The sequence below is a fragment of the Mesocricetus auratus genome, unplaced genomic scaffold (assembly GCF_017639785.1).
Source record: "Mesocricetus auratus isolate SY011 unplaced genomic scaffold, BCM_Maur_2.0 Super-Scaffold_100019, whole genome shotgun sequence".
Lineage (NCBI taxonomy): Eukaryota > Metazoa > Chordata > Mammalia > Rodentia > Cricetidae > Mesocricetus > Mesocricetus auratus.
This window is the reverse complement of record NW_024429200.1, coordinates 36,092,535-36,109,577: the sequence shown is the minus strand read 5'-3', so window position 1 is coordinate 36,109,577 and position 17,043 is coordinate 36,092,535. Positions and strand designations below refer to the sequence as shown.

The window sequence follows — 17,043 nt, the reverse complement described above, 5'->3', positions numbered from 1 at the left end:
TCAAAGTGTCCCATAAGTTTGGGTATGTTGTGTCTTCATTTTCATTGAATTCTAGGAAGTCTTTAATTTCTTTCTGTATTTCTTCCTTGACCCAGGGAGATGCAATTGTGCATTGTTCAATTTCCATGAGTTTGTAGGGTTTCTGCAATTTGTGTTGTTCTTGAATTCTTTAAAGCATGGTGGTCTGATAAGATACAGAGGGTAATACAAATGTCCCATTTAAAACTGAGCATTCGGCAGTGTCTTATTCTTGTGCACCTTGGCCATTTGTGGGTTTCCACACTAGAAGCTTCAAAAAGAAGCTTCCCTGATGAGGTTGATAGATTCGTTAATCCATGAGTTGAATAATAGGCCATCAGGAATCAGTTTACTACTGTCTATATCCATTTACATGAGAATAGTAGATTCTCCCCTAGAGTGTCTGTCATGCCTAACCCTCATTTGTGACCTTAATAATGGTGCCAGGTATAGGTTCCATCTTGTGGAGCAGGCTTTATGTTCAAGCAGAAAGTGTTTGGTCACTACTGTGACACTCATGCCATATTGCACCAGTGGGCCTATATGGCCAGACTTGTTGTTATTATAACTCAGAAAATTCACAACTGGGTAAGCCTGGTTCCTTTTATTTTCTAGCACTAGGAAAGCTAGCCAGTAGCAATGAAACTTCTAGGTGAGTACCAACTCATTTCTCTATGCCCTTTGCGCATCTGCCAATGAAAGAAAACATGCAATGCTTGTGGTTCTGCATTTGGGGTCCACTTAGAATGTTTCCAGCCCTATCAAGTTACCTTTAAATTTTATAGTTTCATTTTCCTTAACCACCTAATAATATTCCACTGTGTAAACAGACCACCTTTTCATTATTCAGTCATATACTGACGGATATCTAGGCTATTTCCTATCTATTGTGACTAGAACAGCAACAAACATGGATGAGCAAGTATCTCTGTACCAGAATATAGAATGTTTGGGGTATACGTCCAAGAGTGGGATAGTTTAAATCATTCTTCTGTCAATGAGGCCATCTTTGCTATTTTGACAATTATTTCACTGGCTGTATTTTTAACCAAATCATCAAAGGCTTTAAGAATACCTGTTGTTTTAATTACATAAATGATACATGTTTAATAAGAAAACATAAAAACATCACCAAAAAGTTGGGATGTTCCTTTCTAAGTAGGGGGCAGGGATATTAGGTGTTGAATGTTTTGAAACAAGGAAAAGCACAGCTGAGGGCTTCATTTGTATTCTAGCTGCTAAGTAACATTGAGAATAGTGCCCTATTTTCAACCCTATGCAAAAGACTACAGATAACTTAGGAAAGCGGGGAGTGGAGTGGGTTGTCCTTCTCAGAAAGGGTACTCCTGTTGGTCGTCCTGCACTAACTGGTCAACCCTGAGTCCATGTGTGTGGGTAACACTGTATGGATGGAACAGGTGAGGAGTGCATGTGTATATACACGTGCTATAACAATGAAAAAAGGGGCCATTAATTTAATGGACAGTGGGAATGGTTAGGTAAATGGGGATGGTCAGAGTGAGGAAAAGGAATGGAGGAATGTTGTAATCAAATTACAATCTTAAAAACAAAGAAAAAAAGTGCACAGTCTTCCTATTCCATTCTGCACTGGTAAAATGGAGACAATCAAGTCTACCTCATTGCTTGCTGTATTTAGATGAAATGCTGTTTGTAAATCAGAACTTCAGACAATGGTACCTGTCATCACGACAACTATCACATGACTTTAACGTATGTTTTCTAAGAGAATCATGCTGTACTTTATGAGTTGATATCCTCTTTGCAGTCAAAACAGCTTTCTGCTTCATCAGCTTAATTCTTTTTCTTTTGAAGTTTCTATAGATTTTGAAAAAAATACTGCAAGAAGGCCATGTATCCTTCAGTTAGCTTTCTCATTATGACAGTACCATACATGAGTATGGTAATTACATTATCAGGAATTGGACAATAGTGAGCAGACCGCAGGTTTCATACATGTTGTGGTGGTGTTAGCAAACTTCCATTCATGTAATTTTGGATTGATGTGTAGCAGGAAGCACTGTTTATTCAGTCATGACAATGCTTCCCTCTGGGGAACATTTTGGTATGTATGTGTTTGTGTGTGTTGTGGCCATAACAGTCTTGCTATTGGTTCGAGATAAGTAACTGTGTGCATCTTTCAGTGTTTAAACTAAGAAATCCCTAAAGGGCAATGGTGGGATGATAGGCCTGCATAACCCTGTTGACCTTTCACAATTTTCAATATGCACTGCCGATGGTCCCAGGAGGACTTACCAGTCCACATTTCCATATGAAGTATCATTGAATCCTTGTTTCTTCAGAGTCTTTACAGTACTGAGACTTACTCAGCTTCCTGATGCTTGGTAGACTGGAGGAATTATGGGTTTAACTTCTTCAGTTAGTAAGAGAAAAATTTTGTTAGTTAATAGTTTATATTTCTTTGTGTGGCTGTTAGTTTAAGTCAATTCAAGACTGATTCTTTAAAACACCACACACACACACACACACACACACACACACACACACACACACACACACACACACACAGAGCCTCTCCCATCCTGTATTTGTAGTATTTTTGTGTGAGCCAGGAACTTGCATTTTCCCCCATTGTAATTCTCAGTTAATTCAGTCAAATGTTTCAACTGGCCTTTCTGAGTTGTTTTTAACTGAAAATCGGACAAACATGTAAACTATCCTTTGATTCTCCTTTGTCAACGCAGTATGAGCAGGACAGAGCTTTGTTCACAGCTTGTGATATCTTGACATCAGTCCATTTGTGAGATGATCTTGTGAGATTGCTTCCCAGTAGACAGAGCTACCACCAACTCTGAGGAAGTGACTGAATGCCAGACATCCCCATGTTGTCCTGATGGTGGGTCCTCTTTGCAGCAGGATCATGGCTTCCATTTCCGGTTAGCTGTACAAGTCTAACAGGTTGCGAATGCTGCCTTAGTCATAGTACCTCTTTGTATGTCTGTCTTCATTCCGTCTCCAAATTCTTGTCTGTAACAATAATTCAGTAGACATGTATAAAATTCAGTATAAACTTTCTGGTTGATTTTCACATAGGCCCAAATGATTCATCTCCTCTTTCTATCCCACAATGACCCGTCTATCAATCCCATATCAGAGTAACAGTCTACACCTGGTAAGGCCTCAGTTAGTCAAATTCTAAGGGATTAGATGGCTTTTCCATCATTGAAAAGGGAGAGGAAATATATTAAAAATCCTCACACCCTGCTTTGCTACTATTGTTGTTTGCTGGACTTTATATAGTACATATTAGGAAAACAGAAGATTTGGGATTGGAAAAGCATGTGATTGAAGTCAAAGTACGTATGAGTAAAATTCTTCTATAAGTCAAGTGAGAATGACTCCAAGTAATTTTTTACCTCAATCTCTTGATTACTTAAATTGTAAATAAACTAAAACACACAGATGAGATGTATTAATCATGTTTCTACAGAGTAACAGAACTGATAGCATGAATATATATATAATATATATGAATGTATTATATATATGTATATATATATAACCACACACACAAACACACACACACACATATATATGTATATATATATATGCATGATTTATTAAAGCAATTTACAGTCTATGGTCTAGCTAGTCCAACTTTGTCTTCGGATGGAAAATCCAAGAATCCAATAGATGGTCAATCGGTGAGGCTGGATGTTTCAGCTGGTCTTCAATACACATTGGAATTCCAAAGAAGTGGGCTCTAACAGCGGCGAAGGCATGCCTCAGCAGCAGGGTAGGTGAACTTGCCCATGAGAGTGAGCTGGCAAAAAGCAAAGGCTTTCTCCTTCCATGTTCTTGTAGAGAGACTGCCACCAGAAGGTGCAGCCCACATTTAGAGTGTGTCTTTCGATCCAGCTTTAAGGTGCGTCTTCCCACAGCAAATGATCTGGATTTAGTGTGGGTCTTCCCACTTCAAATGACATAATCAAGAAGAAACTTCTTCACAGGTGTGTCCAACTACATGAGTTTTAGTAATTCGAGATTTAACAAAGTTGAGAACCAAGACTTGTCTGAACAGGAGGTGTTCTAGGAGAATGAAGAAAAAGGCAAATTGGTTGTTTAGAAGTCCCAGTCCTCAAATTGCTTACCACCCAAGTAAGAGGACCTGAGTTTAATTCCCTAGGACGCTGTTTGGAATGCCGGGTGTGGTGACTTATGCTTGTGCGGTCAGTCAGTCTAGCATAATTGGTGAACCTGAGGTCAAGTGTAAGACCCTCTCTCAAAAAAGAAAGATGGATGACTCCTGAAGAATGATGCCCAAGGTGCCCTGTGGCCTCCACTTGCATGCATGTGCATACATGTACATGTATGCACACACGTGCACACACAGACAGAAAAAAAGAAACAATACTTTCTCCCTGCTCCTCTACAATTCGCATCCTGTGTTTCAGCTTTCCTTTTCCTTTTTATCTGGGCCATGTGTGTGTAATCATACTCACACATACATATATATTTAGCAGCTTATAAATTGGTACAAAATCACATTTAAAAATTATTTATTAGCCATCCGGGAAATGCAAATCAAAACAACTCTCAGATACCATCTCACTCCTGTCAGAATGGCTAAAATCAAAAACACCAATGACAGTTTATGCTGGAGAGGATGTGGTGAAAGGGGGACACTCCTCCATTGCTGGTGGGAGTGCCAACTGGTTCAGCCACTTTGGAAATCAGTATGGAGATTCCTCAGAAAAATGGGAATAAACCTACCACAAGACCCAGCAACTCCACTCTTAGGCATATATCCAAAAGATGCCCATTCATACAACAAAGATGTCTGTTCCACTATGTTCATAGCAGCTTTATTTGTAATTGCCAGAACTTGGAAGCAACCTAGATGTCCCTCACCTGAAGAGTGGATAGAGAAAATGTGGTACATCTACACAATGGAGTACTATTCAGCAGAAAAAAATAATGGAATCATGAGATTCGCAGGCAAATGGATGACACTAGAAGAAACCATTCTGAGTGAGGTAACCCAGTCACAAAAAGAGAAACATGGCATGTACTCTCTCATATATGGATTTTAGACATAGATCTGGGGAGTGCCAGACTACAATCCTATGGCCAGAGAGTCTGGGAAACAGAAACTTTATTTAGTGGCTGACCGAAGAAGAGGCAGACTCCCTTGGTTAAGTAATGAGCTGAACTCAAGAAAGCCAGTAACAGAGAGGGAGGACTGATGATCAAAGGGATTAAGACTGGGCTGGTTTAACCCCCAGAAACAGCTGACCAGACAAAGGTTAACTCTTGAATCCCAGGCATCAGCCTGGGAATCCAGCATGGGACTGATCAAGACCCCCTGAATGCGAGTGTCAGTGAGGAGGCCTAGGGAATCTACTGAGCCTTGGGCAGCAGATCAGTACCCATCCCAAGTATACACACGGACTTTGGACTCCCATAGAACAATGTGAGGTGCACTCTCACCCCGAACTCTTGGGGAAGGGTCTAGGCCCTGCCCTATATGAAATGACAGACTATGGACACCCCCATGGAGGGCCTCACCCTCCCTGGGGAAATGAGGGGATAACGGGGGGGGGAGGGGGAGGGCTTGGGAGGAAGGGAGGGAATGGGAGAGGGACCTGGAACTGACTTGTGAAGCAACCTTATTTCTTATCTAAATAAAAAAAAAAAGAAAAAAATTTATTTATTATGTACACAGTATTCTGCTTGCATGTTATGTCTGCATGCCAGAAGAGGGCACCAGATTTCATTATAGATGGTTGTGAGCCACCATGTGGTTGCTGGAAATTGAACTCAGGACCTTTGGAAGAGCAAGCAGTACTCTTAACCACTGAGCCATCTCTCCAGCCCTCCAAAAAATCACATTTTTAAAGACAGGGTTTCTCTGTGTAGACCTGGCTGTCCTGGAACTCACTCTGTAGACCAGGCTGACCTTGAACCTAGAGATGTGTCTGCCTTTGCCTCCCAAGTGCTGGGATTAAAGGTGAGTTCAATACCACCCAGCTACCAAAATCACATTTTAAAATAAATTTCCATGTTAGACATAAGCCATTTTGATGATTTGTGTATTTGTTATAGTCAGTTGTGTTTATTTAAGTTCTACTATTCTTTTCCTTGAGTAAATAAATCACTTTAGGTACTTTCCTAAGTTGTAGACAAACAAAATCCATTCTCTTTTAACTATTGGGGCACATGGCATTAATGGGTAGACTGGAGCAGTGAAATTGTGTTTCAAGAAATGTCCATGCAGCTACAGCCAGCGCTCTGCTTCCCCCTTTCCTGGCCTGAGTACCATGGCGTTCAGCATCCCACTGGTCTCTTGTTTCACTCAGGGCCATATGTTCATTTTTCATTACCATCTTGGCCTTTGTGAGCATTTTCATTTGTGACTCATGCATACGACCAATTTCAATTTTTCCTGTCTGAAGTTGACTTTTTATAGGCATGTCTCCTAACTATCCTAAAGCAAATAGCATTAGTTATCCTACATGCTGAAGAGCTGAAGTCAGGCCAACCCTTTCTTGGTTGGAAGTCATGTGTGACACCTTTCTTGGTCTGGCTAATTTTGTGTACTAACTGTGAAAGGAGCTGCCAGGAGCTGTTCTCAATCTGATGGTTGGCCAAAAGATGCTGTGAAATCATGTTAGCATATGCCAAGCTGTCATGTCTACACCTATGTTCATCATTGTACAAGTCCCCTGTCTACTGTGACATATTTACTTGTTCTGATAGATAAAGATCCATGCCCAGATGAACGGAATTCTTAGGAAAGTTCTGTTTATATCCAATTCCCTAAACCACATATGCGTGACAAATATTTCCATAGGATTAATGACTAGGTGTTCCAGCCTCCTCCACCCTTATTAAACACTAGCTTTTTCTTTCACACTTGGAAATCTGTTGAATATGGGGATGAGAAATATTTTCCATATGTAATACATCCAGAGTCTTTAGCCTATTAGACTTTGTTGTGTATATTGGTTGCTCTTTAAAAGAATGGTTTCCAATCTAAGACCCTAATCTGATACTTCTTAGATAGAATATTTTCATGTTTTAAAAGTAACATATGTAGACTTTATTTTCTGATAGGATTAATAATTAACCAAAGGAATTGGTAGCCTTAGCTATCCATATTTTTATTATTTGCCAAAAAACTTTCCCTAGCTTCACAGAAACCACACAGAAACTAAATGATGTGGTTTTTATTTCTTTTTCTCTAGGCAACAAACCAGTTTTTCAGTCTCCATAGATACCCAGTTGAACAACAGTAGTTAGATATGTAAAACCCTCTATCTGAATTGAAATCTGATGATGATCTTGGGATGATGATAACGGATGAATCCTTTGAGGGACAGGTGACACAGAGATTGCACAAGAGCATCCAGGACTGTACCACACTAATGGCCCTCCTGCTGTGTCAGTTTCTTATTTATAGAAACTCCTAAGTTTAGTACAAATTATGTCTTCATGGCTGGGGAGTTAGGAAATTCCAAAAGAAGACACACACACACACACACACTCACATTCTCTCTCACACACACTCATACACACACCCACATACACACACATACCCATACTCTTTCTTTCAAACACACACACACACTCTCACACATTCACATACCACCACATTCTTACATACACACACACACACACACACACACACACACACACACACTGCAAAGTCAGGAAGTCAGATCTGGTTGAAATGCTTTTACTTTCCACTTGGTAAAAGAAGAAACCTCATTTGCAGATGGATATGTTAACTCTGTTAAGAAGCACATATTTGGAAATCCTTGCGGAAACCCCCCAAGTAACACATGAAATAGAAATGACAGACTTTATATTTTAGTGTATATGAAGGTCAGCTTAGGGTACAAACAGAGGCCAGGCAGTGTATGTATTTTCATCCTCAGTGGAGAAGATTGAACTTAATTATTCAGTGTATATCAATTATCTAGGACTGGTCCCTTCCAATCTAGGATAGTGATTATTCAAAAGGTTAATCTGGCTTCCAGATTTATGTGGTATTAAACTCTCCATTACTTAATTGTTCCTAAACTAAGAAATTAAAAACTAAGTATTGCAGACCATTAACTGTTGTTGGGGGCGGGGCAAGAGAATGAGTCACATTGGTACTTTTCCTGGCATTAGAGAACATGATTCAATCACTATGCTGTACTGATTCCTTGTTATTGGAGAAGCTTCTTATTCGACTTATGTACAGGCATATGAGACAGGCATACAAATTAAACCTTATTTATAATAGATCACAAATTCATTTTAAAATAATTCTTTGCTATACATATGCTTTTACTACCATCAATTACAGTCAAAATTGCATGCTAATCAAATAGACACGTTTATTTTCAGATGAAGAATTAAATTATGGCTGGGTGTTTTATGCTGCAGGATGGAGAACATCTTTAACATGTTCAGAGGTGACTGAGATTTTCGCTTTATGATGTCAGAGCTGATAATGTTGCTTTGTGTAACTGTACTAGAATACGGAAGAAGTGGCCTTGTCACGAATTGCTGGAAACTATGTCCCAATCCAAAGCCAAAATTCATTTAACATTTTTTAATGAAATTCGAGTAAGCAACTCAAATATCATTTTAAAAAATCTAATCCAGTATAATCAAAAGATACAATCATTTGGTACATGTAGAGAAATATTGGTAGAAAAATATTAAAGGTCTTTTCTTTCTGTAATTAAATCATTGCATTTTAATAAGAGTAGAAAGCCCCACATGGGTGGGAGAAATCCATAACATGCAACAGACCCACATCTGTGCCAGGGCGTTTCAGACCATGCGTGTTGGCTTGCATGGTGTGGCATGTGTAGTAGAAAGTGTACGTGTTGAAGGTTCCTAACCCAGGCTGCTGTCAAAGCGTGTACTACAACACACAACCACTGCTAGATATGTCTTGGAGAAATTCTACATTTGATTTTGAATTGATTTTTGGTAGTGGTGCACTTAGAAAACTTTCACTGTCGCCAAACTTTTGGAGACACCGTATTTCAGGTACAATCCTGTTGGAGTTGCCAACCGTAGCTTAAGAAGCTTGGCGTTAGCCCATTATAGGAATACTGTTTTTCCTTCTGTGTTCCGTGTCCTCATCTGGAAGGGGTAGAGAGTGATTGCTGATACTCCTCTTGCCACTAACATTACACTTCTGGATGGGGGAACATTCATGAACACACAGCAGAGGGCAGAAATGTGAGAGATGTAGTTTTTCATAGGAAGAAAACTTACAAGTTCATACACAAGGAGCCAGACAAAAGAATCAAAAAGTTTCTGGTCTCAGTTTTTTCTCCTTATTCTATGATGGCTCCTGTGAATACTACAGAAAGTGGGTTCCTGGGGGGCGGGAGAGGGGCTGCATTTCTTAGATATTTTCTGTTTTTTAAGGGTTTTTCTGTGTAACAGTCCTGATTGTCACTTTGTAGACCAGACTAGTTTTAAATTTACCAAGATTTACTTCCTCTGCCTTGTGAGTGCTGGGGTTAAAGGCATGCACCATAATGCCTGACTATCTTTGTGTGTGTGTGTGTGTGTGTGTGTGTGTGTGTGTGTGTGTGCGCGCTTTCCTTTTCTTTTTTCAAAATATAATTCTGAACTGTAACATTTTTAACAGGAGGAGGTAGTACTGAGTGTTAGTTAGCTATCAGAATCCAGGCATGGTTTTTAGGGTGCATAATGACCTGATGATTTGAGATGATGATACTTTGTCATTAGAAAAAGTTGATGAGAGCATGAGAAAATTTTGGGGGAAATGTTATTGACAAAATAATGAACTTTCTCAAATTCAGATTGTCCTGGGAGTTCCTTCACTGTGAGTGAGCTTCCAAGGAGCTACACCTCTGCAGAGGGCAGAGTGATTGACACAGCGAGGTCCGGAGAAGCAGTGCAAGCAGTGTGTCAGTTTAACCCCAACAAGTTATGTGGGAAGGAGAGCAAGTTTAGTTGTGGGGGGTGGTGGAAATAGAAAATAGAAAACATTGATGAGTTTAAATTTATGGAATTTTAAGCACTTCCAGTGGTAGATAGGTCTAATGAAAGCTCATATGAAGTTTCAGAGACTGTCATGATCATTAATGAAAGTTGAGAAGTCTAAGATGAAAAAATCTGAAACATACCTGGTACTAGTAATGATTGGAGGCAAATAAAACTCTCATATGCAGTTTGTGGGAATGAAAACAGTTTAACCACTTTGGAAAAGTGTGTTAGATTAGTCAGATGTGCCTCTGTGCGTTTGTGTGAGTGTGCGTTTTCTCTCTCTCTCTCTCTCTCTCTCTCTCTCTCTCTCTCTCTCTCTGTGTGTGCATGCCATAGATAAAAAGAGATATGTGGTACCCAAAGATGGAAATTTTATTTTTAATACCAAAAGCGCAGGGACAACAAACTATTCACTATAGCAAGTGGTTCTTTGTCCTGGCTGGTCCTGCTGCCTTTCAGCCCCAAATGAACACACAGATGCTATAATAGGTATAAAATTGTTGGCCGGTGTCTAGTTCTGTCTTAATTATTAACCCATTTCTATTAATCTGTGTGTTTCCATGTGGTCTTGACTTACCGAGAATGCCCAGACTTGTTACTACTTTGGCAGCTTACATGGTGACCGACTCTGGTTGGCTTCCTCTGCCTACTTTTCCCAGAATTCTCATCTCCTAGTCCTACCTATCTTCCTGCCTTATTGGCCAACAGTGTTTTATTCATCAACCAATGAGAGAAACATATATTATATATATGGGCTTCCCCCATCAATTCACCAAGAAATGAACGGAAAACAAGTCAGTATATTTGTAGAACAGAGTAACACTCATGAATAAAAATAACCATCTATTGGTTGAGCAGCAATATGAATGAATCACAAAACACAAAGGTTAAAAGAATCCAGACAGATTGTGTCTCGGGTGTAATATTCCTCTGTAAAGTAATCTAGAAAACAGAAATGAATCATTGAGGTTTGTGGAATATTCCCTATAGGCTCAGGTGTTTGAACAGTTTGGGAAAGCAGAGGAGCTTTTAGGAGGCGGAGTCTCATTAGAGGAAGTGAGTCACTGAGGCTGCACTTTAGCTTTTATAGCCAAGCACCGCTTCCTGCTCACACTCTGCTTCCTGATTGCAGATTCAGTGTGACCAGATGCCCTCAACCCCTGCTGCCAGGATACACGGTGTTTCTTTTAGCTGTGATTCAAAACAAACCCTCCCTTAGGTTGCCCCTTGTCAAGTATTTTTTTTTTCATGGCAACAAGAAAACTAACCTACACACCAATCTGTTGTGATAGGAAGCAGATCAGGTGCTTCCTGGAGATGCATGGGCTGACATACAAAAAGGCACAAGTTCCGCATCATCAACACACACACAAAACAACAACTACAACAAAAACCAAATCCTACAGGTGACACATATGTTAGCGATTATGGCTTGATAACTACCATCACAGGTTTAAACCTGTGTCTTTAAAAATAATATTTAAAGAGTTTTTGTATCATCAGAAAATGTTCATACTATTCAAGGGTCATGTGATTCTGATTTATAATCATTCATTTACAAATGGTGAATATTGTCATGATTTGAATGTGTCCTTTCTGTAAAGTTCATCTGTTGGAAAATTCATTGGCTAGATTTGCATGGTAATGGTATTTGGATGCAGGGCCTTTGGGAAGTAATTAGAGTTATGTAAGGTCAGGCAGGCAGGGCTACCATTACAGCCTTAAAAGGCTTACAAGAAGAGAAGAGAGACTTCAGCTGGCATGCTTGCTCTTTCTCAACATGCAACACTGTACTAGGCAGTGTTCTCTAGAAAAACAGAACCAAAAGGGGATACATATATCCGCTTTTATATGTATGTATGTATGTATGTATGTATGTATGTATGTATGTGTGTGTGTGTGTGTGCTTGAGTGTGTGTATGCACATCCATTATCATATATATTATTTTATTATACATATATAGTATTATGTATATGTAATGTACATGTAATATATTATATATCTATTATATAGTATAATATATCATAGTATTCTATATCTATTATTTATCCCCTTTTATTATGTATATGATTATGTATATGTGTATTTACATATATATTTAAAGGGGATATGTATATATAATATATTATATATAATAAAAGATAATATTTTAAGTTGGCTTACACCATGGGGGTCAGGTAATTCAACACTGACCACTTGAATGTTGGAAAGAACCTGGAAATTGCTCAGACTAAAGTGCTGCGTGTCTTAGAAATGCAAATTCGGTGCTGAAAGTCTACAAGTTCATTTAAGAGTTGAACCACAGCTATGGTAGAAGTGGCCAGGCTATATTTAGAACTGGTGGCAGCATTTAACAGTAGTGTTCATGCAGTGGTCATTTTGCAGGTGTGAAAAAAATGCAAGTTAAAGATTTTTTTCTTTTTTGGTTTTTCAAGAGAGGGTTTCTCTGTGTAACAGCCCTAGCTGTCCTAGAACTTACTCTGTAGACCAGGCTGACCTCAAACTCACAGATCTCTGCCTGCCTCTCCCTCCCTAGTGCTGGGATTAAAGGCATATGTCACTGCACCAGGCTCAAGTTAAAGACTCATGGTTTATACCCAGGCTCGAGAAAGCTACTGCAGCCACCCAATGTGTGTCAGGGCTGGAGTCATTGCAAGGAAGTCAGCCATATGAAGCCACTTCATGCAGCAGTGAGGGAAAGCCTAAGTTTTGAGTAGAGACCCTGGGATGTTTGAGATGCCCCAACTGTGGCACACCCACCAACGAAATCTGCAGGCGCGGAGGGGAGCCAGTCACAGAGAGCCGCTACACATGCCTCAGACAGCAGAGCTGGAGAGGTGGGGCAGTAGATGAGGTCTCCACAGACTGCAGATGCTCGACATGGTGCAGGCTTTGGCAGTTTCTCAGCTGGGGTGCAGATCTGACTTTGGTCGGGACTTTCCTTGCTGCCCTGAATGTAGGTGGCACCATTCCATGGTCTGAAGTCTTACACTGAATAAAAGAAAAGACAGAAAGTCACCTCAGTACTGCCTGCCCCCCACCCCTCCCTCAGCTCCAGTCCCTGAAACCATAGCAATGAGCTGACCCCACTGCATGCTTTTCTTGTCACGATGAACGCTGTTCTTTGAACTGTGAGCCTTAAGTTGATTCCATTAGGAATCTGTCAAAACGACTACGAGAAAAGTAACTAATGTGGATGCTCTCTTCTCTATTATAGTGCAGCAAGGACGCTCTTGCCAGATGCTAAACAGATGCTGGCCCTGTGCTCTTTGACTTCCCAACTTCCAGAACTGTGAGCCAAGCAGACCTCTTATGCTGAACGAGCTACCTGGTCTTGGGTATCTTGACATAGCAACAGAACACAGAAGACGACAGATGTTAAGCAGATGACAGCATGCTAAATGGGAAAAGACAGAAAAATATATATGCAACACAATGTGATCCCAATTGTGGTAACTTTCTCTTTTCTGTTTCACGGTTGAAAGGAAATAATCAAAAATGTTAATATTGGTTGTGTCTGTTAGGCAGAGCGACACATGATTTTCATTTTCTTTCTTAAGCTTTTGGAGCTTTCTCTAAAATTAAGCAACCATTACTTCCAAAACCAGACAAAAACCCAGTAAGTGGTGTTTTAGTAAACTCTTGCCTACTTAAGGGAATGCAAAGATGAAAATATTTTTAGAAAATATATCAACATGATTAAGGCACAAAACCTCCTTTCCTGTGGTTTGTGCACAGTAATGTGCCCCACGGTGATTTTCATAGATCTGGGTGTGGAGTCATGGACTGGAGGGCTGTCCCACCAGCCTCGGCCTGCTACCATGTGACACATAGCCCAGAAATCCCTGCTCATAACCGCTCTTCTGGGACCTCAGGAGCTCTTCTGGCAGTGTATTGACAAGACCAAAGGCCGCCACAGTCAATTTGCTGGGACTCCTGGCCAATTCTGTCAGGAAATGTTCACCCGAGATTTTTCTGATCAGAAAAGGAATTCCTGTGAAATGTAGACATTTCCCCCAGGCTTCTCTCTGATGAGTGATGAGCCTTATGCATGTTTCTTCTTGAAAGAAAAAGATTTAAAAAAAAAGAGGAAAAAGAACGTATAAGGAGAGGTAGGCCAGTGAAATTACAGAGGTACGAATGCCTTTGCTTGTCAATGTGGGATTTCAAGTGAGAAGTGTACTCGAGTGTAAACAATACTCCTGAAGATGTGTCTTCAGGACAGCTCTCAAGATGCTGGGAAACGTTTGCCTTGGGTCTTGCATGATTTTATTCCGGTATGAAGACAGACAATGACTGGGTGTCAACTGAGGAGAAGTATAATTGGCAAGAGAGTGCATAAAGAGAGACATCAGCAAGACCCCAGGGAACCCCTAACATTGTGCTTTGCCAGGATTTTGAGACTGAATTTTATAGCCTATTCCAGTAACAGACATTCAAAATAAAAGAGGTTGTAGACTTCTTTTGAAAATCATTGGGTGGCTTGTCATATTTTAATTTTGTGCATGTGCACATGTGTGTTTGTGTGTATATGTGCATGCATGTGGAGGCCAGACATTATCATTGTCTTCTTCGGTAGCTCTCCACACGTAAGGTTTTGAAACAGGGACTCTTCCTGAACTTGGAGCTTGCTGATGGGGCTACACTAGTGGACAGCGAGCCCCAGGGATATTCCCATCTGCCTCCCCAGCACTGGTATGGCACGCCCTATGTTGGTTTATGTCCATGGGTACTAGATAGCTGAACTCAAGCCCTTATCCTTGTATGGCAAGCTCTCTACCAACTTAGTTATCTCTTTAAGCTCATTTTTTTAACTTCTAGACTCCACCTTTAAATTATTTAATGATTGATAAGCAAATCCATAAAAATATATTTCTTCAAATACTCTAGAACCCAAGGCTTCATGCATGTTAGGCAAGCACTCTACCAACTGAATGACATCCCCAGCATATTGCTTATTGCATTTGTTTACAAAGCATGTCAGCAAATATATGATGCTTCTTTGGTACCATAAGTTCGGAGGGTTATGCTTAGTGAGTTAGTATCGAGAGCTCCTGTGAGGGGTTAAAGTTTAAAAGCGAGGCTTGGAAGGAGCTAACAAGAATCTTATCTTTGGCTTTCATTTGCTAATCAGATCATGCTGCCCTCCTTCAGATGTCCCTGGCCTTTTTAGAAGGACATCTGGTCACTGCACCACAGCTCCTCAACCTTCTGGACCTTTATTTCCGCCTCCTGCTATTCCCTCAGCAGGAGCATCAGGGCACAGAGACTATGGCTACTGGGCAGAAGAAATGGAAATCCAGTTCCTGTTGCTTAGCTAAGGTGTGTATATGGTAGAGGAGAAGAGTCCTCTATATGGAAACAAAATTGCAGGTAACACTGGTTAGAAGTCCAGGAAATCCTATCTTATGAACAGTTTCTTACATGCAGATTAACTCCTAGGATGCTATGATGGTGGAACTCAAGGCATTTGAGGCTAAAAACGTTTCACTGAGCTTCCATGGGCCGAGAATATCCATGAGAGGTGAGAGGTGTTACAGTATTTATGTGTATATTCATGTTCTGTATTTATTATATAATTAGGTATACTAGGGCGGTACATACCTTAATCCCAGAATTTGGGAGTCAACTGTATGAAGGTCTCTGAATTCAAGGCCAGCCTCATCTACAAAGAGAGTTCCAGGCCAACCATCCTGTTTCAAAACAAAACTATTATATAGAATGCATGTATATACATACAATTATATGATTTTTATTAAACTAATGTTTTATTTAATAATACATTCCTCAATTTTAAATAATACCTTCCTCAATTATGTTTGATGGTAGGAGTAGCTGTATTCAAATGAGAAAGAATAAGATGACGTACAACAGCCATGTGTTCACAGATGTATTTTCCTCTCTGTGGAAATACTCTTCTGTGTTATGTTTTCTTTCAGTGTTCACCACATCTGGTCGCGGATCTGAGCTCTTTCATTCTATATAAATAATCAGAAACATGTAGTTAGACTATAACTAATACATAGCTCAGTCTTCCAGACTATTACAGAAGTATCGAATCTTATCAGGGCAGGAGTTGCTTCATAGCATTCTTTCAGAGCTTGAGGTTTTTGTACCCAGGTGTATTCCACATGTGTGAACAAATAGTGGTTAAATTTTAATAATGCCATTGACTAGAAAGTAGTTTTTAGGCATTCTTGAGAATCTAAGCCATGATCCTGCTGTATACCAGCATTCAGAAAAAGAGGTATCCAAAATAATTTAGAGGTGGGGAGAATTTCCTAATGAAGTAGACTGCTGTGCATAGCCTTCAATAAAAGTATTTAGGAAGTCAGAAATAAAATGTGTGCAGTACAGGTGTTAATAATCAAATTTAGAATATTTTAAAACAGTGTTTTCAGCATTGAACCAAATTTCCTTTTTTTCTTCTTTTTTGCAGTACTGGGGATTGCTCCTAGGGTCTCAGTTATCCTAGGTGATCTTCCATCCTTCACCTCTGTCCCCAGTCTTCCTAATGTAAATTTCCAAGTACAGCTTATTGAGGTACTCAGTCAATAGGGCTATTGTTCTTTTAAAGCATCCTCTGGTGAGAAATTGACTACTGCATAATATTTTGAGTTCTGAGGGTTATACACAAGTCTGATTTATGCTCCTTTGCACACACAGAGGAAAACAGTCATTCTGAAACAGAAAACTGCTTCGTCGAATAAGCATGCCATTGATGCATGATCTAAGATGTCACAATTTGGATGAGATAACCAAATTCCTCCGATGAGTCAGATGACAGCAGCTGTTTCCCTCAGAAACCGGTTAGAGATATTCGAGAGGAAGAAGGTAGACTGGGAGAGTGAGGAACGTAAAGCTGTTACTGAAAACTCACAAATCTGTGTGACAGTTGCATCAATCGAGAAATTCTCTTCATCTTGCTTCGTCAAGACCCAACTTTCAAATGAAACGCCGTCAGACCGCGGCAGTTGTTGATAGATTCGAATCATTGTTAGAGCATACAAATGAAGTCT

General features: G+C 40.0%; 1 long non-coding RNA gene across 1 annotated transcript; it reads right to left on the bottom strand.

The window, feature by feature from the left end:
- Positions 1 to 3,590: 3,590 nt before the first annotated feature.
- Positions 3,591 to 15,693, bottom strand: LOC121133021. The gene is made up of 3 exons (XR_005869752.1): positions 15,629 to 15,693; positions 12,785 to 13,015; positions 3,591 to 4,086 (listed from the first exon to the last, which is right to left on the bottom strand). It is a non-coding gene; the product is annotated as an uncharacterized LOC121133021 (long non-coding RNA).
- Positions 15,694 to 17,043: the final 1,350 nt, after the last annotated feature.